Source organism: Tamandua tetradactyla, chromosome 16 (genome assembly GCF_023851605.1).
Source record: "Tamandua tetradactyla isolate mTamTet1 chromosome 16, mTamTet1.pri, whole genome shotgun sequence".
Lineage (NCBI taxonomy): Eukaryota > Metazoa > Chordata > Mammalia > Pilosa > Myrmecophagidae > Tamandua > Tamandua tetradactyla.
The window spans coordinates 7,774,523-7,801,489 of record NC_135342.1 but is presented as its reverse complement, the minus strand read 5'-3'; the positions used below and the strand labels follow the sequence as shown (position 1 = coordinate 7,801,489).

The 26,967-nt window shown below is 36.6% G+C and overlaps 1 pseudogene; it reads left to right on the top strand.

Annotated features, from left to right (window-relative positions):
• The first annotated feature begins 17,889 nt into the window (after positions 1 to 17,889).
• On the top strand, positions 17,890 to 18,830 carry LOC143660145 (vomeronasal type-1 receptor 4-like; annotated as a pseudogene).
• Positions 18,831 to 26,967: the final 8,137 nt, after the last annotated feature.

Genomic DNA, 26,967 nt, shown 5'->3' with positions numbered 1-26,967 from the left:
GACTGGTTTCAAAGTGATGTTGGCAGTAAACTGTGGAGACTGTTATCTGCTTACTTGGAAGACAGTCTGAGAGGGAGAGGATGCTTGCTTTTTCTTAAACCCCAAGGTCTTGTTAGCTATCTCTTGTATGTAGGAAGTAATATAGTGAAAAGTAGGCACTCTGTTTTATCACGAAATGTATGCATGCTTTTAGTCATGTAAACTCTGCAGTATATAAGCAGGAACTAGTTAAGAATAAAGTTGTCTGTTGTCTTTATGGCTAAGTTTCAGAACCCCTGATCCCTTTCCTCTCTCATTTTTACTTAACACTCCTTAGGGTCATAGCAGTGGCCAACAGATGGCGACCACAAAGGGACTAGAAGAAGGGAATACTCTAATTTAATGTTAAAGTATCCAAGGAAATTGAGTGTCTCTGGATGCTGAGGATTCATGACAGGAACAGACCTAGGTCATTTTTGTAAGTCTTTTAAAGTTCAAAGTAATTTTAATTTCCTTGTAGCATCAGGGTAATGGGAAATCATAACATGAAAATGGAGGAGTATATTTGTGTATTGAAAACATTGTTAGAAACTGCAGGGTTCTCAATGAGAACTTAAGGGTCACTAGAGCTCTTTTATTTAGTACAGAAGCATTGATATTGGTTTCTGCCTCAAGGCAAGGCCATAATGTTTTCTATTTTTATGATAGATTTAAAAGATTGATTCTTTACCATACCTTTAGTACAGCAAGAGAAAAAAAATAATTTCTGAGCTTGTTTTTAAAGAGCTGCCTTTATATAAAAATGCATATACACTTGAGTCAGAAAATATTCAATCGGAAAAATGCAGAACAAGAGTCAGTACACATTAATGGTTCCTATGGAATTGTAACAGATTGGTCTCCTAAGGAGTATGCAATTCAAGATTGTAGTTCTGACTCAAAGTGTTCTGTTAAGTTACATTGGTTTAATCTAAATAATTATTCTCCTGAAATTTACACCAATGCTACAAATAAAATCTTGTGACATGGAATGGGAATGGCAGCCCCATCTACTTTTGTTAACTTAGGTCCTTGACAAATAGCAATTTGGAAACTGGTCATGAGTTTAGCTCCTACTCATATTTGAAGAAGAAATATATTTTCAGAACTTTAAAACTGAAAATTATTGTTAAAAACTATATATTGATGTTTCAAATAAGCATTAACTAAAATATTTTAAGTATTTAACATTATTTTAACAAATTTAATTCTGATGGTAATTATATGTGGTAAAATATTTGTTTAAAATAATTATTTAAGTATAAAAATATGAACAATGTATTTTTATTGACAGGAAAAGGAGAATAGTTTCATCTTAAGATAAAATGAATAACTGTTACAAAATGAGAAAAATGTAGGACAAAGACTGAACTAATGTAATAATTGCTGAGAGTTTATAAAATTAGAAATTATGGTTAAAATCAAGAAAGAGTTAATGAGTCTAAAATAACAACGTTTTCTTGGACTCAACGAAAACATATAAAAAATTTTTCTAGATAATCAGTGTAAAAAGCAAAGAGTCTGTGTTTTATCAAAATAACTTATGTTAACTTTTATCATGTTGTTATCTGTATAAAAAATACTAATTTTTCTCCTGGGTATCATTATACTGGCAAGAAACTGTTTCTTTTCTTGCCCTAAACCAGGTGGCTTAATCTATTAATCTAAATAATATTGCTGTAAATTAACCAACTACTGGCTAAATAATATTCAAATCATATAAGTACCTAAATTCCTTTAAGCCAAAGTATTTTAATGCTTTGTCCAATGTTTATATAAACTACATATGTATAAACTAAATTTATCCCCAAATAACCAGGACTTATGTTGGGAGCAGATCAGATTTGAGGGCTGAATGCAAGGAAAAAATATACTTGTGGAGTCTGTTCTGTTCACCTGATGTTGCCATTACATGCAACTGATGTTGCTATTACATGATCTTGGAAAGAAACAATTAAAACGTGCACTCTAGCTGGGAGGGCTGACTATCCCCCCAGAAGGAGGTGTATTTTAATAAAAATATATAGGTCCCAGGAAGCCCTCTTGGTCTCTAGCCAGTTCCCAGAGGACCTAAATGGACCTGGTCATGTGGGCAAATTAGAATTTGGTCACTATTTTGGGAAAATATCATAAAAACTGCATGCAATAAATTTGAAATTACCAAAAACACACAACCAATTATAAAAAATCCTCATTTCTAATGCATTCATTTTCAATCAATCTAATAAATTCATTTTACAAAATCTAGTTATTTGCTAAGGGTACATGTCATTATTGACACTCTGCTTTCATTTTTGCTGCCTGGCATTTTAAGGATTTCTAATTATATGTTACAGAACTTGTTTGATATTTTACAAGGAGATTCTGAATTATTAAGCAAAAGGCAGTTAACAACTATGGCTGGACAAAAATTACAATTAATTGAACAACGTATTAAAAAAGGACAGCTTGTCCAAATAAATTTAGAAAAAACCCATTGATTTTATTATTTTCTTTACCTTACAATCTCCCACAGGCCTATTTTGTCAAAATAATGTTTTAAAATAGAATTTTTTACCAAATAATTGACAAAAACGTTTAGACACATATCCGCATAAAAATCATTTCTTTTTAGCCAAAGGTCAACAAAGATATCAGTAAAGAGGAAATGATCCTAGTCACAAGGTGTGTGATCTCACAAAGAAAGAGGTTTGGGGTCTGTTTGTCGGTGACACCTCTTAGTGAGTGGCATTGAGTGATTTTGAAGGACAAATTGATGGTCATTTGCCTTTGTCAAAACATTTACAATTTCTTAATCATGATGATGAATATGCAACTCTATGAAGATATTATGAATTACTGATTATATATATAGAATTGAATAATGATATGTTAGAAATGTTTTGTTTATTTGTTGTTAATTTTTTAAAATAAATAAACTTTCACAATTTCTAAAATAAAACACGATGGATTTTGCCTAAAATAGATTAGACTTCCTCGCTAGAAAGAGCCATTACCATCTTTACTAATGGTAATAATAATTGGCAGGCTGCATATGTCACCCCAGGGAAAAATGAAAGTTAGAAAACACCTCATCCCTCAGCCCAATGTACTGAATTAACAGCTGTAACTCTAGTATTGTAAAATTTTCCACAATCTCTTAATACTTTTTCTAATTCTAAGTATGTCTGCCAGACAGTTATTCACATTGAGACAGCTTCTTTGTTTGAAGGAGATGAACTATCCGGAATGTTTTTACATTTACAAACATTAGTCAAAAGTCAAAATAATTCTCTTTTTATCATGCATATAAGAGTTCATACTAATCTTAAAGGTCTTTGTCATTACAAAATCAGCAAGCAAATACTCTTCTAAGGGTAATTCAGAATCCCACAACATTTCACAAATTAACTCATAATAATAGCAATGGGCTGTGAAAGAAATTTTCATCTTTATCTAAACAGCAAGCTCAGGACATTATTAGAACTTGTCCAACAAGTGAACCTTTAAATGCACTCCCGTTTGCATCAGGGATTAATCCTTGAGGTCAAAAAGCAAATAAATTATGGCAAATGGATGTTACTCATATTTCACATTATGGTAAAATGCAATATGTACATATTGTCATAGACACCATTTCTCATCTCATCTGTGCTACCACACAATTTGGGGAATGTTTCTGGTATGTTCAATCACATTTATTTAATGCTTTTGCTTTTATGGGATGCCCTCAATCTAATACAATGGATAATTGTCCTGCTTATACAGGAAAGCAATTTCATAAATTTTATACTACTGTTCATATTACTCCTGTCACAGGAACTCCACATAATCCCTCTGGACAATGAATTATTGAATGAACAAACCAGACGTTAAAGTCTATGCTCATAAAACAAAAAGGGGGAGATCAGGAGGATGACGTAATGAAAATAAGTGCACCAGAAGATCAATTAGCAAGAGCACTGTTTACTTTAATTTTTTAAATATTTATGATAATTCATCACAGACTACTGCAGAACAACATTTTAATAAATTGAAAAAGAAAAGTGATATGACTCAAACAAAACTGCAGCTGCAGCCAATCCATTGGAAAGATGTTAAGAATGAATTATGAAAACCAGGCATGATAAAGGTGTGGGGTAGGAAATTTGCTCTTTTTATTACAGATGATGGAATCTCAGTTTGGATTCCCTTGAAAAGAATAAAAAACAAACATGTCGACCCTGATGAAAATAACTAAATGGGTAAAGTACATTATAGGACATACAATTTTAATTACTGAAGGACAGGGACATAATTATACTTATTGGGTTTATATTCCTAACCCACCTCTGCTGTGGGCCCTAACATGGAAAGAGCCAACTTTACCAATATATCTGAATACTAGTTTAGGAATCCCAGATCCAGTAGATTCAAGACTTCCAAAACTACTTAAGGAAGAAGGAAACATGGCGTCAAATTTAACTCTTCCATTTTTAGAATGACCCATATGCATAGTTAGTGAATTACCATGTATGACAAAAAGAAATCAAACTACATGTTTTAAGATTCAGAATGATTCTCATAATTACCTATATGTATATCCCTCTTTTAACTCTATGGAATCAAATAAAACTTGCCTGTTAGATGAGAGAGAAAATTGGAATGGATGGCAGTTATGTCATATGGATTGAGCAGTTGTCATAATTAATGATTCCTATGGAATTGTAAGAGATGCAGCCCCTGTGGGGTCTCCCATCTCTAACTTGAAGATAACTGAGATTATATGGACAGGCAAGCTAAATCAGAGTTTAATACATAGAGGATGACTTGTGCCAAATCCATGGGATTATAAGTATAACATTAATCAGAGAAATTTATGGAAAATTTTCCTAGTACTGGGATCAATTTTTACAGCAAATTCTAGTAACTATAACTTCTCTTTAAATAGCAGCCATAAACATTATTTGCAAATAAGTACTAGAGATCCATAGGTATTTGTTAAAAGTCATATGCAAATCAGAAATCAAACTTTTAATTGTGAGAATTGTTCTCTATTCACTTGTCTCCAAGTATTTATGTTGCAGAAAAATGAGATGATTATAGCAGCAAGGAGAAGAAGAGGTATGCTGCTGATGCAGATGTCAAGATCCTGGTAGTCCTCTCCAGAAACAAAAGTCCTGATCCATTTGGCAAAAGAATATCTGAAAAGGACTAAGAGACTAATTGGACTCATTATTGCAGCTGTCATTAGAATCATTGGAATTATATAGTGGTTGCAGTTGCTGGAACTATGTGGCATCAAATTATACAGATGCAGCATTATGTTAGAAAATAGCATAAAAATGCCAGTGAACTGTGGCACAGTCAATCTCATATTGATGAAAAAATTAATAATAGACTAAGTGATATACAGACAACTTTGGTTCATATTGGAGATCAAATGTATAATTTAAAATTTTTACAAAGTTTGAAATGTGACTGAAATGAGAGCTACATTTGTATTACCCCTTAAGATATAATCATTCTGAAATAGAATGAGAAAGAATAAAAAGGCATCTTTTGAGGCATTCAGATAGCTTAAGTCTTGATATTTTTGAATTACAAAAGCAGTTATTAGAAATATCTCAGAATAATTTACATATAACTGATGGAGATGGTGTTATACAATCACTTACACAAGAGCTAAAAAAATCTTAATCCTATTTACTGGTGGAAATCACATCGTTTTTTGACTACTATAGGCTTGGGTTTGGGGCTGTTTATACTCTTTCTCTTCCTCCTCAGCTGTGTTGAACAAGTGTTCAAGGTAGAAAGCTGCACCACTAAACAGAGCCCTGCTAGCACTGTGATTCGGGTGAAAGCCCTTGGCTCCCTCCAGAATCAAAGTCAGAGATCTTGACTGGTAGCCAAAGATAGGTAAGACCCTTCCTTCAAAGCTTAAGGGCAACATAAGACAGGCATAGTCACTGAGCAAAGCCATGCTAACAGTATGATTCTTGCAAAACTCTTGGCCCCACTCCTGAATCAAAGTAAGAGTGCTTGACTGGTGGCCAATGATGGGTAAAAATCCTTCTCTCAGAGCTTAAGGGCAACCTAAGATAGGAACAGTCACCTTGACTTATAAAATAAAAAGGGGGAAATGTAGGAGCCAAGGTTTAATAGAAAACCTGTGGAATTTATTGGGAGTGACTGGCTTCAAAGTGGCATTGGCAGTAAACTGTGGAGACTGTTATCTGCTTACTAGGAGGACAGTCTGAGAGGGAGAGGATGTTTGCTTTTTCTTAAACCCCAAGGTCTTGTTAGCTATCTCTTGTATGTAGGAGGTAATATACTGAAAAGTAGGCACTCTGTTTTATCACGAAATGTATGCATGCTTTTAGCCACGTGAACCCTGCAGTATATAAGCATGAACTAGTTAAGAATAAAGTTGTCTGTTGTCTTTACGGCTAAGCTTCAGGTACCCTGATCCCTTTCTCTCTCTTGTTTTTACTTCAACACTCTTTAGGGTCATAACAGTGGCCAACACATGATCATATTGATTGATGCTGAAAAAGCATTCAAAAACATTCAGCATCCTTTTCTGATAAAAATGCACCAAAAGGTAAGAATGAAAGGTAATGACCTTAATATGATAAGGGAATATATGAAAAACTGATAGCCAACATGGTAGTCAATTAAGAGAGACTGAAATCTTTTCCCCTAAGATCAGGAATGAGACAAGGATGCCCACTGTCACCACTATTATTCAACATTTCATTAGAAGTTCTAACTATTGCAATCAGGCTGGACAAAGAAATAAAAGGGATTCAAATTGAGAAGGGAGAATAAAAACTTCATTATTCACAGATGACATGATATTATGCTTGGAAGATTCTGAGATATCTACAGCAAAGCTACTTGAGCTAATAAATAAATTCAGCAAGGGGGTGAGATATAAAATTAATGTGCAAAAATCAGTAACAGTTCTATACACAAGCAATGACCTTACTGAGGAGTCAATCAAGAGAAAAATTCTATTCAGAATCACAAATAGAAGAATCAGATACTTAGGAATGAACGTAACTAGGGATGTGAAGGACTTGTACACAGAAAACTACATAATATTTCTAAAAGAAACAAAAGAAGACCTAAATAGGTGGAAAGACATTCCTTACTCATGGATAGGAAGGCTAAGTAGAGTTAAGATTTCCATTATACCCAAACTAATTTACAGATTCAACATAGTATCAATCAAAATTCCAGCAACCAACTTTGAAGACTTGGAAAAGCTAGTTACAAACTCATCTGGAAGAGAAAGAGAACCTGAATAGCTAACAGCATACTATAAGAGAACTAAGTAGGAGGATTAACACTCCCTGAGTTTAAAACCTATTATACAGCCACCATCATCAAAACAGCATGCTTACAGGCACACAGACGGAAGCATTGACCAAGGGAATCAAATTGAGAGTGCAGACACAGACCACCAGATCTATGGTCAACTGATTTTGACAAGGCTTTCAAACCCTCTGAACTGAGACAAAAGAGTCTTTTCAATGAATGGTCATGGAAGAACAGGATATCATTAGCTAAAAGAATTAAAGAAGACCCCTGTCTTACACCCTATGCAAAATTTAACTCAAAGTGGATCAAACATCTAAATATAAAAACCAGATTCACCAAGATTCTAGAATAAAAGGTAAGGAAACATCTTCAAGAACTAATAATAGGAGGTTGTTACCTAAACTTTGCAACCAATGCACAAGCAACAAAAGAAAAAACAGATAAATGGGAATTCCTCAAAATTAGATGCTTATGCACCTCAAAACACTTTGTCAAAAAGGTGAAGAGACAGCCAACTCAAAGGAGGTCAATATTTGGAATCACTTAGTCAAAGTTTGATATTCTGCATAAACAAAGAAATCATACAACTCAAGAACAAAAGAAAAACAATCCAATTATAAAATGGGCTAAATGTATCTAAATATATGAATAAACACTCTTCTGAAGAGCAAATACAGGTGCTCCAAAAGCACATGAAGAAATGTTCATTTTCATTGGCTGCAAGGGAAGTGAAGATCAAGACTACAATGAGATACCACCTCACACCTGTAAGAATGGCTGCTATTAAATAAACAGGAAGCTATAAATGTTGTAGAGGATGTGGAGAAATTGGGACACGTATGCACTGCTGGTGGGAATGTATAATGGTGCAGCCATTAAGGTAGGCTGTTTGACGGTTCCTTAGGAATCTAAATATTCATTTGCCCTATGACCCAGGAATAGTACTACTTGTTATGTACCCAGAAGACCTGGAAACAATGACACAGACAGACATTTGCACACTAATGTTCACAGCAGCATCACTCACAATTGCCAAAAGATGGAAACAAACCAGATGCAGTCAAGTGGATTAAAAAAAATGTGGTATATACCTACAATGGAATATTATGCAACAGTAAGATGAAATGATGTACTGAAGTACATAACAAGATTGATGAGTCTTGAGGGTATAATGCTGAGTGAAATAAGCCAGACACAAAAGGATAGATACTGTATGATTCCACTTTTATGACTATGGAAAAATGGCCTGAAGGAAGCACTGACTGAAAAGTATATTGGTGAATGATGATGCATACTTATAAACAAATGTTGTGCTGCTTCAAAAAGGAATAGAGTTGTGAGACAAGTAACAATGTAAATGAATGTGTGGGACATCTATTGAGGTAAAATAATCCAGAAATGAAAGAACAACAATAATATGGTCTCCTTTAGAAAATGCCTATAAGAAAACAGGGGCCTAGACTGTAAGCTTTTATAGCAGATACATTTAGTCCAGAGAGGTAATTATCATTTCTGGATTCTGAGAATCTGTTGTGTTGCTCTTTGTTCCTGCTTGCAGAGGACTCCTTTCTGAGCTTCTGTCTGTCTCTAAGCTTCTCCAAATAACTCTGTCTCTGCCAGCTCTGATGAATCTCTCTTTATCATAAGCTGTTTAATGGCTCTAGTAAAATAATCAAAACCCACCTTGACTGAGAGGAGTCATGCCTGCATCTAATCAAAAGTTCACACTCACAGTTGGGTGTGTCACATCTCCTTGGAAACAACCTGATCAAAATGTGCAACCCTAAAACTTTGAATCAAGATTCAAAAGAAAAGCTTTACTGGGGTACATTAACATTTTGAAACTACAAAAATAGCCATTCTTCACAAAAAAAGTTAACATCCTTTTTGTTAATGTTCTGAAATTAATTAGGTACTGTGTCTAAAGTCTTCCCTGGGTCAAGTGCAAGATTTTGGGTCCATGATTTGGGGAACTCCTCCAAGGTTCACTGATGAGTATTTGTTTAAACCTCTCCAGAGGACAATATTGCAACATGTATTAAATTTGAAGATGTGACAATTATGCAAAGAAATTCAGTCCTCATTATCTGTTCATTTTAAGGACATTACCAGACTATATTCATGGCAGATTTGCTAATGGATGAAAAATACTGGAAGCAACATAACATCACCATAAGATCAGGCATTAAAAAGAAATTCTGAGCATATCAACATAAGTAAAACATTGGTGAAGTTGAATTAATTAGAGGTACATGTATAAACAAGGACACTTTTGAGAAATTGATTTGCTTGGAGAAGTACTATGTAGAATGAGACACTATACTAACCTCTGTATAAGTACTTACAAAATAATGTATATTGTTGAAAGTGTATACAGTACATTACCATACTTTTCATTGGGAATGGAAAACAACCACTGTCTGTGATTGTATCAGCTGTACACATAGATAGTAAAATAATACTGCACAGGAAACATAAACAACAAAGAAATTATTGCAGCAAATCTTGGGATAGGAGAAAAGGTTTCGATCAAACATGATTGTATCTTCTTAATTATGTTTGCATGAATACTAGAATGAGCTGAGATGAAAAAAGTTCAGCTGAAGAGGAAAACTTCCCCTTCCTCCACTGTTTCTCCACTTCCTGGAAGCCTCACTGTGTCCTATGGATTTTCTGAATCTCCATAATCTCATCTTCTGAAAACAGGCAGGGAGAATGTTTTCCCTCCAAATTTAGTAACAGAGTTTATTAGTCAGGAAATAGGTGAATGGGAGATATCTATATTGTAATGGCTTTCAGCATTATTAAAACTGTTAATTGCTAATACAATATTTTAGATAGAATCAGATTCAAAATTTATAAGGAAAATGAAGACTGAGATTCAGGGCATCTGCTATGCCCAGTAGGCACCCTCAAGTCTCTGCTCTGGTGAACATTTCAGGAGTCCTCACAATTGCTGTGGTCACCAGCTTCAGTGGCCTTTTGTTCATTCCTTCACAAAGTCATGCTATGTTTACAACCCAGACAGTAAGCACCCTGTGGACAAACCATGTGTGTGAGACAATGACCCAAATCTTCTTTCTGTTATCTCACATTGGGCCATCCCCAGAACCAAATCCCCCTTTCTTCCAACTATCTCTGCCTCTCAAAACAGGTGAGACCAAGCCAATTCACAGTCTCCAAAGTTCCCTGGATCCCACTGTCTCCAAATGCACTTAATCTGCACAGGCCCTGGATAGATGCATCTGCTTACCTGTCTGTGGCCTTTGCAACCAAAGACAAGATCTTACCTGGTTTACCAAGCATGCTATTCCTGGTACAGATTTTTCTCTTCCTGAAGTTCTCTCCATGTGAGCTTTACTGATTCTGTGGAAAAACAGAGAGTTGGGATGACTGCCTGCAAGAGGATTCCTCACCAAACCTGGTTCATCCCAGATTTGAAACTATAGTTTCAAACAAAAGTCAGTTGCCACTGGTTCCCCAGAGTCCAGGACCTGTATTTCCAATGAGCTCCCGGCTCCCTGCCCAGGGGACACTAAGTCACTTCAGTCCATGGACCTCCTGTCAGCAAAAGAGTAAATCTTGCCAGATGTTCCACTGCAGCCTATTTACCTTGGATTTCTCCTTCTTATCTCTCTTGGGCCCTGACCCTGGTAAAAAAATAAATGCAGGATAATAACTGTTTGGAAGACTCATCAGTGACCCAAATCTCCTAGTCCATCCCTGTCCCATATTTGTGGTTCATTCCCTCAAGAAGTCTATTCATCCTTTACCACCAGTAAACCCAGGGCATAGTATTCCTTGCAAGGACTCCCACATTTCTAAAAAGCCCCTGAAGACTCTCACACCATTACTTATGCCTTTTCCAAACCAAATCCCAACAAAACATTCATGAGCCTACATCTCTGTCTCCATTCCTGCCTCCAACCTCATAAAAACAGCCCAAGGCCCTACCTCATCTTTGTATGTAGCTATTCCTTGCCATGAGCATACATGAGAGTGTCTTGTCTTTTCCATCACATGAATTTGCCTAAATATCTAAGTCTGGGTGGAGGACAGAGGGTGTCTCCCTCTCCAGTTTCCATGCCCATCTTCGATTCCAAAGGAAAGGTCTTTTCTCTTACTCTGCTAGAGTCAAAATAAGGGGTAGCCTGTCAGACTTGCCTTTTAATTAACTTCTCAGTCATCAGGGTTGGCTGGCTTGATAGAAAGATATATCCCACTTCTTCCCCCTTCCCCACTCAACAGAGCCTCTGTTAGGTTCTTATAGGGAAGATTTTGGTGGTGGTGATAGTGGAGAATCAGATCCAGACAAAGTCAGGATTATTCAGGGTCCTCTCATGATATCAAAAAACAAGAGAACAGAGCCAATGGGAAACAGGCAGAATGGCAGCTCCAGTCTAAACCCTACCCAGATTTCTGCATCTTCCTCCACCATGAAATAAGAATAGAGGGTCATCCAAGAATCAGGATACAAAAAGTAAAGAGGCAAATCTGAATAATTTCCTCCATATTAATAGAATACTATGCATCTATTATCAATCCTCTTTTCTCAGATAATCTCAGATAATACAAGGAAGAGGAAAATTGAACTTTAAAATATAAGTGTAGAACAAAACCACCAAGCAAGAGGTGTGTTTTAAATTCTACACAAAAAGCCAAGTACGAAAATGGAAAACATGCAAGCAGTCCAATAAATCTAAATAAATTACATTTTTGTTTTTGTTTCAATGAAAATAAAATTATTATAAAAATTATAAAATTGTAAACAATATTTTTTGTTTCAATAAATTAGTTTGCTCCAAGTTGGAAGTCCACTTTAAGTCAAAACAGAAGGCAGGTCCTGAAGAAAAATGTGGCTTCAAATTATTTAAGTTGGAGGTTATCCCAGGAACCACACAAAGGACACTGAAAGAAGTAAGAGGAACAGAGAGGGAAACCAATAGAGTATGGGTTATGAGTCAGGTTATTTTTATTTATAAAAATAATTTTGGGGTTTGGGTTAAATAATTCATGTCACCTCATGCATAGGGTTTCTCCTCATTATATATTTTTCTTTTGGTATTTAAGGAATGAGTTACAATTTAATGTAATTAACATGTATGAGCTCCACCTGGAGGCTTGTAAAAGCATAGATGAAAAGGCCTGTCAACAATGTTTTTCACTGTGTAATCCTGGACTCAGGAAGAAGAATCCTTATTTCTTTGGAGTTTTCCACTGATGCCAGAACTTTGGATCCAAGGTCGCACTTTGAGAATGAGTGTCTTTTGGCAAATTTGTTGGGTCCACTCCAGTACAAATGCAGATTTTAAGGGGAAAATGAAGTCTGACAAGTGATTGTCATTAGTTCTAACTGTGAGTGGTGGACACTGTCTAACTGGATCAGATAAGGGTAGGGCTGCTTTCTTCCATATTCCCAGCTTTGATGCCTGTCTTCCATTTCTGGACCAGAGTGGTCAGAGAAGGATACATTCAGGTACTGTGCCTGGGATGGAACTGTCCATTCTCCCTTCTCAGACCCTGGTTGATTTGTCCTTCTGACAGTACTTGGATTAGTCAAGAAGTGCAAGAGCCATTGATTTTCCAGTGCCTGAAGGGATAATGAGAAATAGAATGGGAAAATCCATACATCTCCCTTGTCTCCTTGTGAATTTTCGCTGTGACCCTGAGGGCTTCATATAAGTGACAGGTAGAGGGTGATGGCACTGATACTAAGGGGTGACAGGTGATGTTGCGACATGAAAGGCAGACCTAAGATTATCATGATTCTTATTAACCACTTCACACACAGGGCGGTGCCATTTCTAAACATCTGTACTTACAAAAAGCTACAGTTCCAAAGACTCAACTATGCGTCCATACAGACAAATAAATTTTATTGAATAAAATATTTTAAAAATTGAACTGTAAATTTTAGAAGTCAACATACATGTACACTGTGTCATATTTTGCACTATGTTAATTTTCTTTAAAAATAACAGAAAATGTTCATTTTCAATGATTTTTAATAACCTAAGAAGTCAAAATATATCCAGGCTGAAAGATTATTGCCATAATAGTTGATATCGAAACACTGCTGTGTAGTCACAAACTATCCTCTGATGGTATCTGCTTACAAGATGCAGATCTAGTTGGTATGTCTTTACCCATATTTTCTTAAACTAAATGAACATAGCTCCCTTATTCCTATATTGTTCCAGCAGTCATAATAGAGTATCAGGTATACTAAGCAGTTAATGAATATTTGCTGAAATAAAGAAGACTATTGCTAATATTCTTTCACTTACACCTAAATCTTGAAGCTGTCATCTACTTCCCAACCATTTATTTTCTTAATACCTGTGCAGTTCTCACTTTTTAAAATGGACATCTACCTACAAGACTTGGCCAAAATGAATGTGACCAATGTCAATGACCATATTCCAGTGTTCAAACTTAATCATCATAACTTAAGGAATCTATTAATATTGTTCTCAACCTACACACCATCCTCTGCTTCTTATGTTTAAGGAGGATTTAGGTGTATTTTATATAAGCAAGTTTTTTGCCTCATAAACTGAATCCTGAGTGATCCATGAGACAATCATCATTCCAACATATTCTGCACTTCTATACTTCCTTTATATCTCCCAGTGACCTCCATCCTATGGCCCCATGGCCCCAGGAACTTTAGATATTTCCTAGAAATCAACCACCCTGCCTAGATTCATCTTAGACTTCTTGACTTCTATAATTGTACTACACCTTCAACCAGTGGACCTTTTGATTTCCATCCCTCCAATGTCTGCACTCTCCCCATTCCACTGTGAGACTTTCTCAGATCACTTTGCCTGTTGCCTTCAAGCACCCTATTCCCCAAACATCAATAATCCACAGCTTCCTAATGATCCCCATACAACATCCCAGCCCTACAATCCCTGTTGTTTTCTGCTGGGTTATTCATCTCACACACAACCAGTTTCCTAACTAGCTCCTTTCATCTTCTTATTCTCACTTTATCCCCATGGACCATTATCTTTCCCAAGTCCATTTTGCCTTCCCTTGGGCCATTTAGCCTTGGGACACTAATAACCCCCAAGAGCAGCTTCCTCCACCATTTATCCCCTCTACACCTCATAGTATTTAATTCCTCATAGACACTAAGAATGTTATGCCTATTCAACATTCCTGCTCTTTACCAAACTTTGTCCATTGTCTGGACATCTGCAGGATACCCTGCTTTCTTGTGACCTAAAGTCTTCAGCATTAAAAACATGTAGTTCCCTTAAACTCCATGTAAGCTTGATAATTGTTACCCTTAAACATAGCAGAGTACTTTAACCCACCTGGGATTAACTCTTTGATTTTCTCTCTACATCTTCATCCTCTATCCCCCCACATATTCAGGCTCTCAGCCTCTTCTTCTTCCTTCTCTTCCACCCCTTCCCAACAGCCCTCATTTTTACCCATTCTATTAAACACTCTTGCATTGTTATTCCATCAACACTGCAACTTTTTCTCTTAGCATGTAATGCTCACAGTACTTTATCATATTTCACATTGCAATATCATCCTTGAGAGTTGTTGGACAGTTGGAAAGAGTATTAATGATGGATATATAAAACAGGCCTGGAGATACCACTATTCTTACACATATGAACATGGTACTAAGATATAAATGCAGATGCTGACAGAGTGACTGTGATTTGATTCATTTGGGTAAGACTGTATTTGTTCATGAGATTATTTACTGCTCTGTATGAATATGAGTATGTGTTTATATGTCACATGTGGAAGACTGCAAGTTTGTAAGGAAATGTGCTGTGGGGTATAAGTTTGTAATGATGGGAGAATATGTGACTGTGTACCTGTGGGTGTGCCTACATGAGTGTCAACACTGTATGCAAGCATATAAATGTGCATGTATGTGTGTGTGTGCAAGATAGGAGTATAATCCCTGGCTTCAAAATTGAGGGACATTTGATAGCAGACCTGGGAAAAGCATGAGTTTACTTGTAGGTAAAACCAAAGGAATAATTTGAGCATATATTAATTCACTACAAAAAGAATGACTGATCATTAATAAATATTCAGCCAAAAATAAAGATAGAGGACACTGATTCCCTGAAATTAAGGAACCAGCATCATGTGACATTAAACTATTTGATCATGGTGCTTTTATTACTGAGAGTCTCACAAATTTGTTCCTTCCTATACTTACTGACTTTCACATATCATATCACAATTGTTCATTCAATATTGCTAAGGGATATTTTCTGAAAAAATTCCTGTATTATCTAGATTTCCAAATAATCTGAAACTGAGTACTTACTATCATGTTGTTCCTGTGACTTGAATTTATGAAAATGATTCTTAAGTGCTTTGATCCATATCTCAGGAAATCACATAAATTACTGTGTGGCCCAGTGTTCTAAAAATTAGTAAAGTGCTCACTTTGGAGTAGAAGAATGTCTGAGGGAGGCAGACCATCCTCAGAGATACATCCCTTCACTGCCAGTCACTCAGCCATCAGAACTCAGCATTATCTGCCCTCTGCATGGGAGACCATGCCTGACCCCATAAGCATAGAGGAGTCTGACCAAGAACATTCCAGTGGTCTCTTTGGTGATGCTGACTGGAAAGTTGTAATTAGTTTTGGTAATTAACAAGTGAGAAAAATGTTTTCAGAAATATTCTCAGCTCCCAAGACTGCACTGTCAAGAGCACACCAGGTGAAATGGTAATTGCAATTCTGTGGGGAGATGATATCACAGAACCACAAACCCATAACTCAGGATATGGTGCCTGCCTCTGACACACACATTCACACACTGGCCTTCATAATCATCATATGGAGCCCACACCATGCTGGCAGCTGGGCATAATTGGTGAGTGCTTACAATTTCAGTCTGAGATGCAGTGCATAACACAGGGAGGTCTTGTGACCTAAGCCTATCAGAAAATGTATCTTTCAGAATTTCAATTGTGTCCATGCTAAAGCCCCACTGGAAAGACAAATTGTTCCTGAGGCAGGGACTGAGCTAGTAAGGATAGATGGGTCCCCAGACAGACACCAATCCCTGATATCTCTTAATGAGAGTTAATGTAACCCTCACTGATTGGGATTGTGGGTGTTTAATCAAGGTGACTAAAATATTTTTAAATAAAATGGGGTCAAGTCCTATAGTTCCGAAATTGATTGCTGTTCAGTCACCCTCATAGGAATCATGGAAATAATTCTGAGGATCATAAGAGATGTGCCTCTAACAACTTTAAACTTGTAAAAGGTATATAATGAATCTTCAGGAATCATATCACCTTGTATGAAATAATGTATGTAAAGGACAAGTGCTGGGAAGCAATGTTTCTGCAACTCTAGGATAGGACATGCTCAATGGAGACTGCAATCACATCTCTACTGAAATCATTCAGGGCCTGTTGATTATACTTAGTCTGTTTCTCGTCTTGAAGTCAGGGAAGCAGAATTTAAAGAACAGTTAACTCTAAATTGTGAGTTGCATACAGCAACTGTCGAGCTCAAATACCTCTGTGGATCTATATCTGATTTAAAAATATTCTAATAGCAATCCATAAATCTTTTGACTTATGATATGCACAATATTTTGGAGTCTAAGGATTCTGTTTTGCATATGTCTTTCTTTTGAAGACTTGCAAAAATCTCACTGCATGGCTAATAGTTTTAATTAAGACAGGAATCAATGTATACCTACACAATAACTTAGTTTATAACCTCCAAAGTTTTATCTCATGTTGGAGTTTCATGACACTCAATGTAGGAGAAGATATGAGAATGTTCCATGTTTCCTTTAATAGATGAAATTAAACTTTTCTTTCTGACGTGAATTCAAATGAAACTTTTTCTTCTTATCCTGGTATGGATGCACTGTTTCATTCATAAAGTCCCACTTCCTCATGGGGTTGGGCCCAGAACAACCATTCTACAGTTTACATTTAGTTAGAATCTGTATTTTAATAAGGTCTCTAAATATTTATTCATGGAGAAAATTGAACAATAGAAAATATATTTACACATTAATGGAACATTGCTACAACCGAAATTATGAAGTAACATAACACCAAGCTAAAGTAAAATGACACATTATAAAACCCATGCTAAATGTAGATCTGCATTTTTTGGAAAAACACACATAACTAGTTTTGCTTCCATAGCACAGTGGATATCGGTTCTGTTTTGACAAAGAACCCACCAGGTTTAAGTCACCACTTTATGTCTAAGCAACTTATGAATTCTTACAAATCCGTTAATCCTTCTACATATATATTTCCTTGTCCTTTAAATGAAAATCCTAAGAATGCTCGGCTCATAGATTGTTGAAAATAAAGAAGTTACCTCATTTATGACATTCTTAGCACAGATTCCTACATTTTGTTTTCCTTTTAGATATCATACATTCAACTACTAAATGTCTTTTAATAAAATAGTAATTTTAATTATTTTAAAGGAGAATTAATGTAAGCAGAGAACATTGGATTTCAGGAGACATGGTAATTATAGCACACACTTCCTATTTCCGTGCAGGCTTATTTGACTCTGAAGTCAAATACCAGCCACTGTGAACTGACAGAATGTCTTCCATGGATTTGGCAATAGTGATGCTGTTGCTACTGCAGATGATACTTGGAGTTTTTTGAAATTTCTTTCTTCACTCTAATTATTTCTCCCTTTATTTTACTGGGCTCAGATTAAGGACCACAGATTTGATTCTTCAGCATCTACTTGTAGCCAATTCCTTAGTCCTGTTCTCCAGAGGGAGCCCCCAGAAAATGGCTGCTTTGTGGTGGTAACAATTCCCAAGTGATTTTGGATGCAAACTTCTTTTCTACCTTCACAGAGTGGGCAGGGGTGTGTACCTTGGCAATACCTGCCTCTTGAACATCTTGCAGGCCATCACCATCAGCCCCAGGAACTCCAGGTGGGCAGAACTTAAAGTGAAAGCTCCCAAGTACATCAGCCTCTCCATAGCCCTGTGCTGGCTCCTCTTCATGATGGCAAATGCCTTTATTCCTATGCATTTTACCAGCAAATGGATAAATGATACAATAAAAAAGAAAAGAGATTTGGGGCTCTGTTTTATTGTAAGCAATGGGAAAATCACACTCTCAGCCTTTGCAGAATTGCTAACATTCCCTGATGCTGTATGTTTGGGACTCATGCTCTGGGCCAGCAGCTCCATGGTTTCCATCCTGCAAGGGCACAAACAGCGGGTCCAACACATTCACAGGACCAATCTCTCCACCAGGTCCTCCCCTGAGTCCAGAGCTACATACACCATCCTTTTACTAATGAGCACATCTGTATCCTTTTCACCCTCTCCACCATCTTTCAGGTCTGTTTTGTTTTTTTTTACAATCCCAACGGGTTGCCTGTGAAATTAGCTCCACTCTTCACTGCATGTTTCCCAACTGTCAGCCCCTTTCTTCTCATGGGTTGAGACAGCAGTGTCTTCAAACACTGCTTTGCCTGGGTAAGGAATACAAAGTCTCCTAATCTCATTATTAATACTTAATGCATATGTTTTTGCCCAATGGTCATTTGTTTATTAATTCCTCATCACAGACACAGTAATGCAATTATGAAATGATCACAGCATAATAGAGTGGTGAGCAGGCTCTGAGATCCTCAGCCCCCAAAATATAACAATAAATAGAAATAGAAAATGTAAATGAAATGTTAAATATTATGGGAAAAATTATAGAACTAACATTTTAATATTACTTGCAGTGGAGGTATTCAGAGTCTAAATCTTAAAAAGCCAGCAGGTTCAAAACTTTCTTAAGCTTATGTGTGAAATATTTATTGTACATCTTTCAATGTGATATTAAGCTTCTCTTGAAATTACCTCACCAGAGTTCCTTGAGAGAGGATCATGTGCAAGAATCATGCATAAATCTGAAGGAAAACGTGTTCCTAGGTAATATTAAGCTAGCAAAGGTGGAACTAGACAACATCTTTAGTTTATATACAATCATTGAAGACCAAATTAGGAAAATCATACTTGAATCCTTAAAGAAACAGCAGTCATTTGAAATATAATTGTATGGAATAATAGCATATTTAAAACATCACATGCAGAATTGGCCAAATTCAACTGCAGTGGGATGCAGGAGAACTCAAAAAATTACGTTTTCCCATTGAAAAAATTCATAGTAAATGTTGACTGTTAAAATACACATGATATCTGGGATAAAATTGCATGGATTTTGGCAGCTGTAGAAGGCCAATATTTCTGTAAAATGCGCAGATGCCAACTGGATACATTAGAGAGAAAGCACTTAGGGAATGTACTCTCACTTCTCTAAGGTGAGGAATTAAGTGTAGAACATAATAAAATTGAAAGCAGTGGGGTAATAGCCATTTGGAGGGGTTTTGTCATGAATCCTAGTCATGCTGAATTTGTGACTTGTGGATTTTTCAAAGAGACAACTACATATTTGCCATGTGTAGGAAGGATTTTAGTACTACTATCTCTGTATTTATATTACAATGATTAAATTAAAAATTGATGATTCAGTATTGGAAAACAAGAGTGAGTTTGATCTAACCATTTGTATTGAATCTTGTGGTACCAAAATATAGAAACATCTTTTTCTTTCTTTCATATGAGACATATAGAAATATTTTTCAACTGTTAGACCACTCAGTAAGGTGCAAAAAATGTAGACATATATATATATATATATATATACACATACACATACATATACCTATACATGCAGAACACCGACTCACAGATTCACATGTATATTCACAAACGTACTTACATTTGTCAATGTATGTATCTGTTTGTATGTGGGTTTATATAGATATGTGCATGCATATATTTATTTCATATGTGTATATGTTGGTGCATTGCCTGAGATAATTTTTTCCATGAAGCAATTCTATTGGAAATTTTACATTAAGAGTGTAATGTTACTAATTACTGTAATGACAAGTTACTTTAAAATGAATGTTTATTTTATCTATTTAGATAGTGATGATAGTTGTTTAATTATTTAAAATTCTGTATAATACATCACTCATTATTCCACTTTAATTCAAAGGTTTGCTATTTCTATCGAAAAATAATCCAATTAAATATAGTCAGCCAATGATACTGTTCAAATAGCATAAAACGTTATATGTATATTAAATGTGGTGATTGTTAGATGTGAGCTAAATAGACCACCTTATGGTGTGTTCTTAATTACTGTTTGTTTCCTAGTTATTTCTTTTAACTTCTTTCTTCTTTATAAATTTGTAAACAAAAATTCTAGTTTTCACTCTTTGGTTTTAGGAGTTTTATACACAGTATCTCAGGGGTTTTTAATCTAGAAATGACAACATTTTAAAAAATACAGTGTAATTGTTCTCATTGGTTGCTTGAAATCATCAGAGTAATTGAAATAAGAATCAAAAGTAAACTTTACTTTGCAAAAAAATTTGAGTGTCATTACAGGTCAGTGGTTGTAAGTACAAGAGGGAAGTGAAAATATGTTCTTTGAAACCTTACAGATATGCACAGATTTTGGATGATAGAAAAATTAGTTATGAGTGCACCTGATAGCAAATAACACTATATATTATAATTAGATTATTTAGAGTGATTTAATATAAAGTTTAAAGACTTTGATATTAACCCTTATATTTAGTTGTCTTCCATATAACTTTTCCAAGTGCAGTAAAAAGAAAAAAGAATGAAAAATGAGTATATTTATATGCAATTTTCTTATTTTACAGAATAATGAAATTAGGCATCTTATTAAAATGTCAATGTGTCACTTGCTTTGAGAGCAGGTTATGAAGCAGAAATCTGATGATGCTGCCATCGTAAGAGAAGAAATAAATCTTGTCTAGAAACACTTCCTGATGGTTTTTATTAAGAATCAATAAATTAATTAATTAATTATGGTGTAAAATATTTAATAACTTTAAGTTTAATTTTGAAGATAGAAGGAAGTTTCAATATTAACCTACTTATCTTACCCCAAATTTTTGAAGCTGAAGATATGTATTTTAAAATAATTTCTGAAGTCACATGCACAGAACTTCATGCATAGACCAATGCAATTTAGCAAACTGAACTCACCCCTGCATATAGCTCCTAGATCATAAAAGAGTATTTTCAGATGAAAAGCTCCTCATGGGGCCCCTCTTAGTCCTCCAAAGTGAAACCACTATGGAGACATCTAATAGCACAGATCATTTCCACCATTTATACCTTATGTAAATGGAAACATAGAAAATTACTATTCTTAATTTGGCTTTTTTTATTCTATATGTTATTTGTGAATTTACTTCTATGCTTGTATGTTGTTATGGATAATCCATTGGCATTGGTGTGTAGGATTCCATGGTGTGTCTCTCTTACAACTTATTTAATTATTACACTCAATATACATGTGAATGGTTTTCAGTTTGGAGCAACTATTAATCATGCTTGTAAATAAATTCAAGAACATTCAGTAAAAGAAAAGTACAAATGACTCCATAGGAGCACCCTTTCACAAAAAAGCCTCACTGAGACACATGGCTATTTCTAAAGACATTATAATATTGAGTGTGTTTGTGAGGGTGAGAGAGAGAGACAGAGAGACAGACACAGTGAGAGAGAAAGAGAGAGAGAGAGAAAGCAGAGAGGAGAGAGAAGGGAAGAGAGAGGAGAGACATATGCCAACTGCCCCTTTATCCAAAGGTGTAGTAATCTCACAGTAAATGATTTTCTTCCATGTTCCTTCTGAGATGCTATCATCATGAGGGTTGCTGTCTCATCTCCCTCCATCCATTCATGCCCAGCTCTGTTGGTCCTACTCTGTATATCATTGACCTCTTCCCCAATATTTTACATTGTTTTTTCCATATTTCCATTTTAATAGCACAAATCTAACTACCAAGTCCCTTCTCCAACCTATACATTAACTCATACAGATTTAGACAGTGGATGAGCATTCTCTAGTATTTAACATCATCAAAGTTTTTAGGGGGCTGGTTGGATTGATGTGTCTAACATGAAACATATTATTATATTGTTTCAAATCATGTCTATGGTTACATGCAACAACTGTAAAGAATGTAGAATTTAGCACAATTTGAAAGCAAACATATTAACTTACAATAGTTTATCATGAGAGAAGTCTCCTGGGTAGAGACAACGGTATTTAATAGTCATGTCACATCAGACAGCATGAAATTAGCATGTACATCATTTCCTTTGCCCCCTGTGTCCAGTGAGAAGAATGCAGGGAGTTGCATGTGGATATAGCTCCTGCCATAGCATTGTCACTATTGCCTGACTCTGAACTTAAAAAACTCCAGTTAGGCTTCACACTTTCCTTGGCAGGACACAATATTTTAATTTTAGGAAAGGAAACAAGTCTGTACTCTGTCCTCAAATGAAGCATTATGTCTTTCTTCCAATTCTATTTTATTTACAGATGTCCTTTAAGTAGATTCTAGAACAAAATATGTCAATGCTTCTATGCTCCCCAAAAGGGATGTGGACACCCCTCTCCTCTAGAAGAAGGCACAAGATCCCTTCAATCCTCTGTTGGGTCTTGGGGACCAGGTAATGGGTTGCGGACAAGCCAGCCTTCAGTATGACACCCAGGAAGCTTGAGTGACATTGATGTAGGAGGTGTTTGGAGCTGGACAAGCCCAGATTGCTGCATCCAAGTCAATGGAGGTTAGATCTGCTGTGTCCTTATCCAGGTCATGCCCTTAAAAATGGCCTCTGACACAGATCACAGATTGATTTTGATAAGTCACCAAAATGTCAGAAGTTGTTCTCTTGAGGAGGATCAGGGTTGTTTGGTGTGCCCAGTGTGCATGCTCTGGTGGGCTTCTCAGGGTTCCTCATGCTTGCAGTTGCTGATGGCTTGACAAGCCTTTTCTTTGTTGTTTCCCAACTTCATGTTTTGCTAAGTACTGGAAGAAGCTACTGTAGAGGAAGCCAGAGGGTGAGAAATCTGCCTGCCATGGTTAAAGACATCACATTCCCATGATCTTCCCTGTGTGTTCTTGGGGATTCGGTCTATCTTTTCCTCTAACTCTGGCCCCCTTAGCCTCTGGAAGTAGGCAAAAGTGTGCCCATCCATGGACCCAGAAGCCCCATAATCTGTGAGTCTTAAAATTCTTCTCAACCACTGAGATTCACTCTACCGGCCTATGCCCTAACCAAATTAGGTGCTTGCTTATTTATTATGCACAGGGTAAAAAAAAGAATATCCTAACTGATCATGGAATAGACTTTCATCTTCCTAGAGATCTCCCTATTGCATTACACAGAGTTGTGCTCTGATACAGTGGATAGACTGAGTGTGGATGTCCCAGGATCCCTAGACCATCACAGATACACAAGGTGCCAAAGTTGCAGCCAAACATTGGTACACAGGTTAACTCCTTATTTCTCACCAAGGGGTGCTGAATTACCCCATCCCTGTCCCACCTTGCTACAGAAGAGTAAAATCTTACCAGATCCTGCATTACAGATGTTTCTGGATTTGCTCTTCATTTCTTTGGAATCTACTCTTCATCTCCTCCTTAGTTTCAACTCTGGTCCTGTGGAAGAAGTGAGAGTGAAAAGATTGATACTCCCCAGGCACATTTGACATTCTTGTGAATCCCTAATCTGTATATGTCAGTTATTCTCTCAACTGAGAAAGTTCCAACTTTGCCTAGATTAGACCAGAGAAAGTGTGCCCCAGGGGATTATTGTCAATGTTCCTAATAACTTCTGGAAATGATGAGCTATTTGTCCACTCCTCTCTCCAAAGATAAATTAAGGTTGTTGTGATATCCTCGGTCCCACCTCTCCCTTCAACCTTCAAACTAATATCCTGTGTTGTTGCCTCCCCTATAAAAGTGCATGTGATGTGGGAAGCAACACCCTGTTGTCTGTAGGATGAAGGGAGTCTCCATGTATGAGCAGCTGGAGCCAGAAGTGAGGTAGAGTCAAGGTTTGAGACTCAGAACTAATCCCCTGGCAAATCCCCTGGCTTTCTCAGGTGGGAGATATTGAGAGAGATGCGAACTCTTTGGATGAGCAGTGAGCGAATAAAAAGAAAAGAAAAAGGAAAGATGGCAATAGATGGGTTCACAGTTTTGTGAATAATATGCTTTCCAGATATTTTCAAGTCCCGTGAATTGTGGGAACTTGTGATTAAGATGGTTCAGGAGCTCCATGTCTATGGGCCACTTGCATAATTGACATGTACTCAAAACAATACAATCCACCATTCACATTACATGGTGTGTGTAATAGCAGGAGAAAGAGCATCAGATTCAACTCTGAAAATGAATAATCAGGGAGTGTTTTCACAAAGATGGATCATATCTAATGTCCTCCAAGAAATTATAGACTGAGCTCAGGAACATGATAACCAATGAATGAAGGTGGTTGAAGGGTGAACTGATGCAGAAGTACACTGGAGAATGATGGTGTATACATATGATCAAATATCATACTGCTACAAAAAGGAATGAAGTAGTGAGACATGCAGAATTGTGAGTGAAACTGAGGTATTTGGTGAGGCAAAATAAGCTAGAAACAAATGAACAAAAATTATATGATCATTAAAAAATACTTATAAAAAAATGGGGGCCTAGATTGTACGCTTTTATAGTAGTCACATTTAGTCCAGATTGGTACTTTTTATTTCTGGATTTTGAGAGGCTGTTTTGTATATGTGTAACATGATATTTAGAGAGAAAATTGAAGCCAATCAAGTCAGGATGAAGGTAATTCAAAATACAGGGTTAAGGAAGACATTGCCTGTCTTTTAGAACTTCATCTATTCTTTGAGACCAAAAGAAAGAAAGCTTTATTTTATTCAAACCCAAATGTTCGATATCACATAATCTAATGCAACCTGTCTGAATCCAAACACAGGGAGGCCAGAATAAAATGAGAGCCTTTAACCATGCATAGCTTAATGGTATGTCTGTATAAATAAATAATGCCAGAGTATATTAAGCAGATAATTAAAACATATTGGTGAAGTCCCAAGAAGAAATATGGAACTATTAAACTTTACCATAGGGGAATCCGTTTATACTGTTTCAAATATTAGGGACACCAAAATCAACAAACCAAGTCCTTGATCTTAAGGCTTGGTCTTGTGAAACTTCAGTATGTAGTGGAAAAGTTTGGTCTTCCTATTGATATGACTAATGGTTACTTCTGGAAGACCTTTTCTGTTGCTCAGATGTGGAGTCTCTCCCTCTATGCACAACTCTTCAAGTAAAACCTTTGCTCAAACCTCTACTTGGCTCTTGACATCCATGGGTGAAAGTCTCCATGGCAGTGTTCTAGTTTGCTAGCTGCCAGAATGCAACACACCAGAGATGGATTGACTTTCAATAAAAGGGCATCTCTCCCCCCAGAAAAGCATATGGAGTCTCTCTATTTTTTGGGAGAAGGCCTGAGCTCTCCTCAGTCCTGTGCTAGGTTTTTGGACTAGGTAGTAAAGTAAGGATAAGCCAGCCTTTAATAAGACTTCCAGGCTCCAAGGTGAATTTGATTTAGAAGGTATGAAGAGTTGGGCAAGCCCAGATGACTGGATCCAGGCTAATATGATATCAACCTGCTGCAACCACACTTTCCACACCCTTTTATATGGCCTCCAACATGGAATACAATAGGTTTTGAGACATTATTGAGGTGTCATCAGTTGTTTTCCTAGGGAGGATCAAGGCTGCTTGGTGTGCCCAGTGTGCATCTTCTGCTGAGAATGCTAGGTTTTCTAGTGCTTGCAGCTAGTGCCAGCTTCAGAGTTCCCTTGTGCATTGACACATAGCATAGCACAAAGTTGGGAAGGGAAAGAGTTCTGAAGCTGGCACAGCTGAGAGCACTAGAAAACCTATTATCATCAGGGCAAAATAATCAATAGCTTACCTGTTATATCATAGTACCTGCCCATGGAATGGACCTTCATCTTCCTAGAGCTCTCACCAGCTAGGTTCTGCTCACATGTGGTCGCTAGTCCATTCCAGACACACAAGCAGCCAAGGCAACAACCAAACTTTGGTACTCAGTTGAAATTCCTGCTTCACTCTCAAGGGAAACTAAATTAACCATTTCTGGTCCCTCTTGATTCCAGAAGAGTAAATCTTACATGATCCAGCATTTCAGATTTATTCTTAGTTTCCTCAGAATCTCCTCCTCATATAATTTGGACTCTCACACTTTTGAAGAAGATTCAGCTTAAAATATTGACCACCCTTTAAGCACATTTGATTCTCTAGTCAATCCCTCAACTATATTTGTGGGTTATTCTCCCTACTGAGGCAGAGTCAATATTATTTAGTGTGAACAAGACACATTTGGTTCCAGGGGATAAATTGCCAATGGTCCCAATAGCTTCTGAAACAATGAGCCATTTTTCAAACTCCTCTTCCCAGAAAGAACTGTAAAAATCCTTGGTTTGATATTCCACCCATTCCTCCAAATTTCAAAACAACAATCAGCTTTCCCTACAGGTATCACAGGCACTGTGGAAGCCAGCATCCCATGATCTGAAGAAATGGAACAAGGGAGGGCAGTGTTGCATGGTTCACCTCCATGCATATGAAGCCAAGCCTGGAAATGAGATAGAATGAAGGGTAAAAACTCAGGGTTAGACTCCATGCAAATATTTCTGGCTTCCTCATGCAGGGTTGGGCTGAGA